The sequence below is a fragment of the Camelus bactrianus genome, chromosome 13, assembly GCF_048773025.1.
Source record: "Camelus bactrianus isolate YW-2024 breed Bactrian camel chromosome 13, ASM4877302v1, whole genome shotgun sequence".
Classification (NCBI taxonomy): Eukaryota; Metazoa; Chordata; class Mammalia; order Artiodactyla; family Camelidae; genus Camelus; species Camelus bactrianus.
In genome coordinates this window covers 13,873,778-13,881,781 of record NC_133551.1, presented here as the reverse complement: position 1 = coordinate 13,881,781, position 8,004 = coordinate 13,873,778, and positions in this window count along the sequence as shown.

The following is an 8,004-nucleotide window of genomic DNA, read 5'->3' as shown; positions in this document are numbered from 1 at the left end:
CAACATCATCATGGCCATGGTGGAGAGTAGCCAGATTCCAATCCAAGCCCAGGTGAACGTCAAGGCCAGGAAGGGAGTGTGTTTCTGGGCAGGGGGTAGGGGTGGGAGGTGGAGCCCCCGGGGAGACTGTCAGCTCTGGGAGGAACACCTGCACAGTGCTCAGGCCTGAATTCTAAATAGAAGCATTCACTCACTGCATCCCGACGGCCTCTGGATGGTTCTAATGCCAAGGACTCTCTTCTCACTCCTTTCTTGAAAACATCTTCCCACCCTTCAAGAAGAAAAGCGGATGCTAGCATTGACTGAGCAAAGACACTGCTGCAGGAAGCCCGTTCAGCCTCAAATTCTTTTCTTCCTAAGCTTTAGCATTCCGAGTCTAATGGCTTATTAATAAATCTGATTTCCTTAACTCCTGAGTGGTAGACCCCAAAACTGAGGTCGTGATTGGAGCCCATTTGGCCAGGCTCACAGAACCAATTGCAGGTTGCCTAGAAGAAGAAAAAAGACAGACAGACAGACATCTGTCTGGACTTGAACTGGAGGATATTATCTGTTACAACCGGTACTGCTGGCAGGACTGAGAAGAGCTGTCTTCCCGACCGTGAACTGGACGTTCTGCTCCTCACCATCCAGGAACCGGAGCAGAAGGCGAGGACACACCTGGTCACCTTCCCCAGGACAACAAGAAACAGAAGCAGGAGCACACCTGCCCTTCTGCGGGCAGGCAGGATCCCAGCTGGGAAGATGAGAGCCCTGGGAGCAGGGCTGGTCTCAAACTCTCCTTCTGGGGACCAGGAGGAAGGGGAAGGGAGAGGCGGGAAGGAGGGGCTGCAACGCTCCTCTGAGTGACACCCCAGCTGGAAGCCCTGTCAAACAAATGGAGGCCTATTTACGCCCCCTGCCCCCACCAGTAGAGACAGCTCTCCCAGGGCTGAAATCAAGGGGGTCTGCCCGAGATCTCGGGGGACTTCGTGCCCCTGACTCCAGGGCAGTTACAATGTGTGTGTGGGGGGGTGTCTCTTCTTGTTCACATATGAGCAAAGATCTGTAAACTCTATGACATCAAACCAGGTATATAAATACATATAAAGTGTATTTAAACACACACACACACACACATAAATATATGCGTCTAAATGTGACTTAAAAGTAAACAAGTAGAAGTTCCACTTTGTCGGTGTTTTACAACCAAAGCTTTCAAATCAATTAACCCCTTGTTTTGTTCTTCTTTCCACAAATACCTTCAACACAAAATTCTTCAGTTTTACTTTCCTTTGAAGAGAAATGCCAGGTACAACATTAAATGAAATTTCAACCTTCCTGCCAAAGAGTGTAACTTACTAGATAACTTGCTGAATTTTGTAAGTCTTGCTTTCTGACTCAGGAAGCCAGCGCTTTTTCAGAAAAGGAAACATCTCTGTGATTCAGGACAAAGCAAAGAGCCATGCAGGTTTTCAGGTTTCCCTTTCTCCATTCCCCCTTCCTCCTGACCCTTTGGCCTAAATGAAGTAATAATTGTAATAGTAATAAATCAGTGCTTGCTGGGTTCCAGGCATGAAGCTCTACAGTGTTATGTAGTCCTCAAAACAACCTTAAGAGGTAGAAACTGTTTTTGCTTTCATTTCACGAAAGAAGCTTCTGCATGCCAGCTGAGAGCTGAGGGCACCTGCCCCAGGTCCCACTGAGCGCCGGAGGCTGGGGTGGGTCAGCCCCCACCCCGGGTCTGTCTACCTAACGCAATGCTGCCTTCCGGTTGAAATATGCTCTGTGTTACCTTGAGGACCTTCCAGAACTTCACCACAGGCTTTCCTTACCACTTAAGCAAAAAGGATCCAAAGCTCTAATACAAATTAATGCCAGATCTGCCGCTTCAAATGAAAGCATGGGGGTTAACATCTGTTTGGAAGACTTTGCTTAAGTGACTGTTTGTGGGCAGGCAGGAGGCTGGGTGTCCACAACGGGCGGGCGGGGCCCCTATTTTGTGTGCTTCCTTTCCTTCTGGAGCTGGTTGAACAGCTGAAATGCCAAGGGGTTGAAAAGCTATATTGAAGGGCCTGCTAGAAATCCCCAAATAGATCTACCTGCCTCCCCAAACCTTGCCCCCTCCCCGGCCGTGATTTATATACACTGCTTTGTCTTTTACTGTTTCCTGAGTTAGTTGTTTCAGACTAAACTTCGTGCGTTATAAGCCTCAGCGTGCATGATTTCTTAGGTTTTTAATTACAAAATGTAGTTTTGACCCATTAAATCATGTGTGAGGTAAATTTACCATAATAGAGCCCTATTAACCCCCTACAATTAAGAATTTACAGTTCTTTTGCTGAACTTTTTATTGAATTTCCCAGGAGGACACTTGCACAACTGATTGCAAAGAAACTTTTTAGCCTAGAACCAGCCAGCCAGCAGAGAAGAGTGAGAATATAACTTAGGACATTACTTTGTATGTGGAGCCAGACTTCCTGTTCTGGCAAACAGTGTCTCCTTGAGGCCTTATGGCAACCCTGTGAGACAGGCGCTGCTGTCCCTATTTTATAGATGGGCAGACTGAGGCACAGAAATGTGATGTCAACTGACCAAGGTCACGCAGCCACTGAGTGACAGAGCCAGGGCTGGAACCACCTGGCTCCAAAATGCGTGCTCTAAGCCAGAGTCTACACTGCCTCTTTCAATAGTAACAAAAAGGAGGAGGAGCAGACAGCGCCCCGCCTGCCCCAGCACCGTCCTATGATAATACACATGTTAGCTCATTTATTCTCACAACAACTCTGTGAGGGGGTGCGATTATCCCCCTTTTATAGATGAGGAAACTGAGGCACAGAAAGGCTGAGCAACTTCCTTGAGGTTCCGTAGCTGCCAAGTGCTGTAACGGGGTCATTAGCCCCAGCGGTGGGCGGCAGAGACCCTGCCCTCCCCCCAGGTGACACTGTCTCGCCCTCTCCACATCTCCCACCTCCCTGTCTCATCCCCAGGGAACCTCAGCCCTAGCAAACCTGCACCCCCCCCCCCAACCCCACCCTGTGCTTTCCAATCCCGGGCCTTTGCCATCACTGTTCTCCGGGCCTGTGAGGGTCTCTGTGCCCCGGCCTGTGCTGTCCCTCCACTGAGCTGCTCACCCTCCGTGAGACTCAGATTCCTCTTGTGTAAATGGGGTCATTCCCCCTCCACAGCGCTATGGGGACCTTCTGGGTGATGCCCGTCAAAAGCTGGGTCTGTGTTCATTGTTCAAAGAGTGACAAGACTTTTTGCGTCTCTTTTTCCCAAAGCTTGGGTCCCTTCCTCTGCAAATTCCTTGTGTTGGGCGGTATAATCAGCTGGCCTCTGAGCCCCACCGCCCTCTGTGAATCTATTTAGCATTAATCACTGTTCGCTTCAGATGGTGGCTACTTCCATGTGTGTCTGACTTTCCCGCTAGACTTCAAGGTTCTTAGGGTCAGAGACCACATCTTACTCATCTCCCTGTCTCCAGATGCAAGACTGGGACCTTGTGCATGCAAATTCCTTAAAAAATTTTGGTGAATTGAATTGAAAAACAATGTAGCTGCACCGTGGATCTCACTAAATACAGGCTACATGCGCCAGGCGGACCCCTCAGGAAGGCTGGGGGTCATCCCCATGATGGTGATTTAGAAACGAGTCAGGCCACCTCCTGCTTCACCTATCCTGACTCTCTACCCTCCACTTCGCAAACCCCCGACAGCTTTCCTGACTGAGGCCGCCTTCCTCAATGTGTTTCCATTGCCACCCTGTGCCCTAAGGTCCCAGGATGGGTGTGTGTGTCCCGTGGGTGATGGGAGTAGCCCCTTGACTCGGATGGTGGCAGATCAGCTTCTCTTCCAAAACTCCCTCAAATGGCCCAGAGAGTCTGACCTACAATTTTAGATGAAGACCACTGTCTCCCAAAGGGTTCTGAATTGATGGAGGCATGGGTTACCCTGTCAAAGGCTGTGTACGTTATCCCAGTGCCCCTTGGCATGCCTTGTGCAGCGACCTCATAGCAGAGGGCCAGGCCCAGAGGGACTAGGACCTATAAGTAGCATCTTTTGACCGGGGTGCAGGTGGGGGTGGAGTGTGGGGAGAGGACGGTGTCAGTGAAGAAGGCTGGGACATGGATGACTTGGGTGACCTGGAGAAGGCCCCTGCTGGATATCTGGCTAGTGGTTGAAGGTTACCCTGCAGAAGAAGAAACTTAATTCCCATGTTGCTTCCATGAAAGAGCAGAGAAGGAGAAAGACAATGCACTCCTGACTGCCGAAAGCTCTGATTGTGGGGCCACGAGACCCAGATCTGGCTCTGCTGGGGGACTAGCTCGGTGACCTGCCAGGTCCTTGCCTCCTCCATACCTCACTTTACTCATCCATAAAATGGGGACATAAATGCCCTATGAGGCTCCTAGGAGGATTAAAGGAGACGCAGGAGGGTAAGCACTCAATACAGTCAGTCTCATGAAGGGAAGCAGCCCCACTACCCTCAGCATCCTTGCCTGCGTTTCCCTGCGGAAAGTACCAGACCAATCAGAGGGGCAGCGACCCGCGCTTCTGGCCTCAGAGCACTCCAGCGTCAGTGCCGGGAGGGTTCCATCCAAAGTGCTATCTGATTCGGCCCTGCCTCGTAAAGAGAACACAGGCCTAAAGGGATCACGTGGCTTGGCCTCCATACAGCTGTGTCCACAGAGCTGATGAGGGATCAGAGTTGGGTTCCCAAACAGCACCTTGTGCCTTATAAGCCAGGGGCACAGGGAGCGGCAGGCTCTGAGAGGAGGGGGCGTCCATCTCTCAGCCCATAGCCATCACCATCCTCAGACCGAACGGCTGACAATTCCACACTCCCCAGAAGGAGAAGACCCTCAGCTGGCGGACTGTCTGTGGCTGGCTCTCTCGGGTGAGGGCAATTTCCAGGCACTTAGTGAATTTAGCCCTTTTCCCTTCTTTCTGACCTGCCTCGCCTTAGGTGATGTTTCCTTGTTTGCTTCCCAGCCTGGGCTTAGCTCCTGTCCCTCTGTTCTGGGCTTGCAGATTTTCCCTGCCCCCCGCTCCTCTGCCCTCCCTGGTTCCTATCAGGGATGGGCCGTGATTGAAATTATTGATTCAACGTGCTCATCCTCCTGCCGAGATGCATCTTGGCTGGATTCCGATTCCAGGGCCGAGGCTCAGCACAGTCCGCTGTTTTCCTCTGCTCGGCACCGGGGTCAGTGGAACCGCAGAACCTCCCGGGGGTGTCATCAGGGAAGACCGAGGGCTTGACTGGGAATGGGCCCGGCTTCCCCATCCCATAGCCGTTCCAAATCCAGGGAAAGAGTGACGTGGCCAGTTTCTCTGAAGGCTGCCCCGTCCGCTTGATCCACGACAAAAGAAGCCGTGTCGACCCTCAAGCTCCAAGTCCAAAGTTCCTCCAAACCTGCATCGTGAGCTGTTACAACAAACCTCTCTGGGGATACTTCTTCCTAGAGTATGGAATGATTCACAACCACAAGGATGAAGACGTTGCTGTTTCTTAAGTGATAATAAAACCGTCACGTTGGGGGCAGTTTGGACTGGACTTATTGTAAACGCCTTCTCATTTGACTACATCTCTTAAGTTCTCCTGCCCACCCTCATTTATTTCCCGGGGAATTCGGCGTAGCTGAAGTAATGTGCATGAATATTGCGTAACATTCTGTGGATGGACACAATATTGTAGAAATAATTTAATTGACGACCTGTGATGAAAAGCACGCTGGGTAAGTTCGCTTGGGTTGCAATTTCTCTCTATATTTTTACGTTGCCGGGTATAGTGCTGTTGAGGTGAATAGGCCGGTATTGATTTCATTTAAAATGCTCACCATCTGAATGATGTGAGCAGTGATCTGTGGGCAGATACTGCAGAGTGGTTGGCATATCCCCTGCTAACAAAATACCGTTTTGAAAGGATTTTTCTATTAGCAGTCACAAAGAGAGGAGAGACTGAAAAGGGTTATGAGAATGTTAAAATTTTTCACTGACCAAAGAAATATGAAGTCACAGTCTTCATTTTACTCTTAATTAATTGAGTTATTGGAGCTTATATAATCCTCTGTTAAATACCTAAAAGAAAGCAGGCAGGGACCTGGAGGTGTTGTATAGAATACTTTGTTTTCTAAAGGAAGTGACTTCAATGACCCCACGAAAGAGTCCCTGACGGCACTCAGACTCCCCCTAGAAATGGATTTCAAACGCGGCAGCGACTCCTTAATGCCGCCCTGTTAATGAGTTCCGATTCAATGGCTGTAAGTTACCATCATTTAACAAGAGGAGCACAAATTAGATTTTCAGACTCTCAGAGATGCAGTTCCTCATGGTGCTCGAGTCCACCGGGTGCGTAACAAAAGGTGGAGGGGGGACAAACGTGGGGTCGGGGGCCCTTGTGGCGCTTTTCAGATAGCACCCCGATGGTAAACTGAGTGCACTGTCTGGATTCCATTTCCGGGGAGCGAGGGTTTCAGGTCCTTGGCGTCCCAGCTTGGGGAGGGGTTTCTAGTGCAGACGCGCGCACTCTGCCAGGGGCCGGCTCCTGCCTTCATGTCTCTGGGAGTTGAGGACAGGCCGGGGGACAGCCCTGGGTGAGAGTGGCTAGCTGAGTCCCCGGGGTGCCAAGGCACCCCTCCAGCAGCTCCAGCCTTCCTGCCCTTCTAGTGCAAGAGATGTGAAGGGGACATACGGAGAGAGCGCTTTCCAGCATCACTGGTGACAGGGTCTCCGTTCGGGGCCTCCTGCCGAGGTCTGGCCCAGTCGGGCCCCTCTGGGTTGCGGGACTCCCTGGCATTCGCAGACCCGCGGAGGGGGATCATCCGCCTCGCGAGAGGAGGGCTAACTTGAACAACCCGGCCCCCGCGCGCACCAGGAGGTGGAGAGGGGCGTGCTGCTCCGAAGGGAGGGAAGGAATCCCAGCTTCAGTTCCCGCGTGATCCAGGGGAGGCGGCGGAGCCACAGAAGAGGCTGGAGAGCAACCAGGACAGGGGTTCGGGACTCACCCTAGGACAATGGGAAGGTACGAATGTGTTTTAAATCAACAGAAACCCATCGTTCTCAGACACGCCCAGATGTGTTCACTAAAAGCAGGGCCGATACTTTTATTGACTTACTTAGTACATAATCTAGATTGTAAAGTTGTCAATTCTGTGGAATTCAATAAAGCTATTTTCACTTTGAATAGAAAAAATAATCTGTAAACTTAAAAGAAAAAAGCTGAACTGTTTTCTCATAGCTGACAAAGACTTTCTTTAAGGAGCTGACTCTAATGCTGACAGGTACTGGCCAGGCACGCGGCTAGGCCCCGGGTTCTGTCCCCAGACTGTGTGGTTTAAAGCTGGCGTGAGGGTGGGAAGGTATTATATGATAGGACATTCAGGGCCCAGGAGAGCCTGCTGGTCGGCCGCTCAGCTTTACTCGGGAGACAGAGGGAGAATGAGAGAGACGAGGAGGCGGGGCAGGAGGTGTACTTTGTCAGGAGAAGCTCTGTGGCCTCTGACTCAGTCAGAGAAACCTGGACTGCCGCGCGGGCCCACACGGAAGGCCGGCCCCTCCGGCCTGCCCCGCGAGTGCTGGGGGCTCAGAGTTCTGCACCCAGGATCCTGCTGGGGAGCTCACTGTTCGGAGGCGACAAAGGTGGATCCAGTGCACAGGGGCAAACCAGGGGGACCAGGGGGCCAATGCGAGCTTGTCCACAGTGCAGGGCAGGGAGCTGGCTCACCTTGTCCCGAAGCCCCGCGGGGAGCAGACAGAGCATCTTGGGGGGGGGGGGTTAGCCACACTGGGGAGAGCACACCGCCTTACCCAAATGCCTGGATTTTTTAACCCCTTGAGACCAGAAGAATGAGACCCAGTGTCCTGTGTCTGGCTCATGAACTTCATGCCCCTGTCCTGGGATAACCAGCACACTGTCCTGTTAGTCCAGTTTTTGTATTAGCCATGACAGTTTATCAGTGTGTCCCAAGGGTGGAATAGTATATTTAGAGTGTCCTGGGGTTGGGGGTGGGGGGGAGCAGCAGCA